This window comes from Penaeus vannamei, chromosome 2 (genome assembly GCF_042767895.1).
Source record: "Penaeus vannamei isolate JL-2024 chromosome 2, ASM4276789v1, whole genome shotgun sequence".
Taxonomy (NCBI): domain Eukaryota; kingdom Metazoa; phylum Arthropoda; class Malacostraca; order Decapoda; family Penaeidae; genus Penaeus; species Penaeus vannamei.
The window spans coordinates 42,608,075-42,610,574 of NC_091550.1; the positions used below are offsets into that span (position 1 = coordinate 42,608,075).

A 2,500-nucleotide genomic window follows, 5' to 3' on the forward strand; every position below is an offset into this window, starting at 1 on the left:
TAGAACCCCCCCCCCCTCTCTCTCTCTCACGCATCTCCCACTCTCCCTCCGTCCCTCCCTCTCCCCCTGCCGCGGCCTATAAATTAAAGATTATGAATACTTTTTTTTTGGGGGGGGGGCGGTTGAAGGTAGTCCTAACTGATGGACAGAGTATGCGCCAGGGCGTTGATAGACAGACAGATAGGTAGAGAGGTAGATAGGGTGAAAGGAATATAAGATATTGTATTTTGATGTGTATATACGTTGCGTATGAAATTATGTGACGTAGATATTGAATGGCAAATTATTTGATTTTATTTATCGTGTTATCGGAAAAGAATGGGGAAAGGAAAGGGTTTCTAGGGGGGATGGGGAGGAAATAAGGGAAGATATACGATGGGGAGAGTGTGGGTGGGGGGAAGAGGGGATGTAGAGGGTAGGGTAATAGGGGTAAGATGTAGGAGTTTGCAAAATAGATAGAAGGGGGTATATGGGTACGAGAGGGAGCGACGAGGGTAAGAGGGAGGGAGGAAGGAAGAAGAAGAGGAAGGGGGGGGTCAGAGTATGGTGTACCGAGTCGACGTTGCCTAATAGACCATAATAGATAAACACAACTAAACTTCGCCCTCGCTGTGTAATTTCTTGGCCGTCACCGCCACACCGCTATCAATCACAGTCTCGATCAAGCATTTAATCACTGTGATTATCGTGTAGACGCGCTCGGTGATTGCACGGGCTCGGCTGGAAATTGACCCCGTGTGTTATTTTACCGTTGAGTATTATCCCGGGGGGTCGTGTTATCGTCGACGGAATGATTCCGTTTGGATTAGTTTTTCGCGTGTTATGTAAGCCTATCTGTTGCCTGATGGGATAATGAGGTGTTTGATGAAGTTGCGCCGTGATTGAGTAGGCCTATGGGGGGGAGGGGTGAATGGAGGTTGTTGCCATACGAGTTTGTGGTGGCTTGGTGTTGGGGTGTTGTTTGTTCTTCGTTGTCTAATGCTACTGTTTATTCTTGCTTTTCTCGTTTTTTTACACGCCTCCTCTTCGGTTTCTTCTTCTTCTCCTTCTCCTCCTCCTCCTCCTCCTCCTCCTCCTCCTCCTCCTCCTCCTCCTCCTCCTCCTCCTCCTCCTCCTCCTCCTCCTCCTCCTCCTCCCACCTCCCCCTCTTCCTCCCACCTCCCCCTCTTCCTCTTCCTCCCCTCCTAATTCTTATTCTTAATCTTAATCTTATTTTCTTCTTCCTCTTCATCCTTCTTCTTCTTCGTCTTCTCATTTTTCTTCCTCTTCTTCCACCTCCTCCACTTCCTTTTTCTTTTTCTACATCTTCTTTTCTTCCTTCATCTTCTTTATCGTTTTCGTCGTCCTCGTTCTTTCCTTTTATCGTTTTCCTCGTCTCACACTTCATAATGGAAATGGGATTAAAGGACCGCACGGTTGCAATCAGCAGTTATTGAAGGATATTGCAAAGTTATGCTTTGGTGTGCTGGAAGGAATCGCGGTAACGTAGATGAGGAGAGAGAGAGAAAGGAGGAGGAGAGGGGGAGAGAGGGAAAGGAAGAGAAGGAGGAAGAGAGAGAGCAAAAGAGAGTGGGAGGAGAGGAGTAGGGAGATAAAAAAAGAATAGGGATAGGCCGACATGAAGACATAAAGACAGGCAAAGCTACACAGACTCAGAAGTTATGAAGGAGGAGGAGAAGGGAAGAAAAAGAAAGGGAGAGACGCAGACAGTTCAAAACAACAAGACAAGTCACTCAGCAAAACATTTATCCCAGCAACAACAGTCATTACGCAATAGTCGTCCAATTAGACCGGATAAAATGACGTATGAATTATCATTGTGTCCATATCATTTTGTTGATTGCGATGTTTTGCATTGTGATTACGGGAAAGACTGGATCAGTGGCAACTTGAGGTGTCATGGCGTCTGATTCTATTTTTGGAAAAAAACAAGTGAGGTTTATTTGGATGACGTGGCAAAAGTTACGGATGCTTTGTGAGTATGGTCAATCATTTTGGTGTCTTCAGTTTTCGGAAAGGATGGAAAATAATGATTGTAATGGTTATATTTTCGTGGAACAATCATCAAAACAGACGCCATGACACCACCTCGAGTAGCTCTGCCGTCTTTATGTCTTCATGTTTGTCTATCCCTTTTCATTTTTATCCTCCTCCTCCCACTCTCTTTTGCTCTCTCTCTCTCTCTCTCTCTCTCTCTCTCTCTCTCTCTCTCTCTCTCTCTCTCTCTCTCTCTCTCTCTCTCTCTCTCTCTCTCTCTCTCTCTCTCTCTCTCTCTCTCTCTCTCTCTCTCTCTCTCTCTCTCTCTCTCTCTCTTCCTCCTTCTCTTCCTTTCCCTCTCGCCCTCTGTTTCCCTTTGTTTTTTGGTTCGGTGATGACGTCACGCTTCGTGTACGGGGTGGCCTAGTTGTTGGGGGGGGGGGGTATGGGTGAGTTTCTCGAAGTATTATTATGATTTTCTATATATTTATTTATTCATCCCCGACACCTTAAATTTGAATTC

The 2,500-nt window shown here is 45.8% G+C and overlaps 1 protein-coding gene across 2 annotated transcripts in view; it reads left to right on the forward strand.

Annotated features, from left to right (window-relative positions):
* The window catches only part of LOC113828475 (chromatin-remodeling ATPase INO80), an 85,069-nt gene that overhangs the window by 28,268 nt on the left and 54,301 nt on the right, over positions 1–2,500 (forward strand). The gene's annotated exons all lie outside the window — the stretch shown is intronic.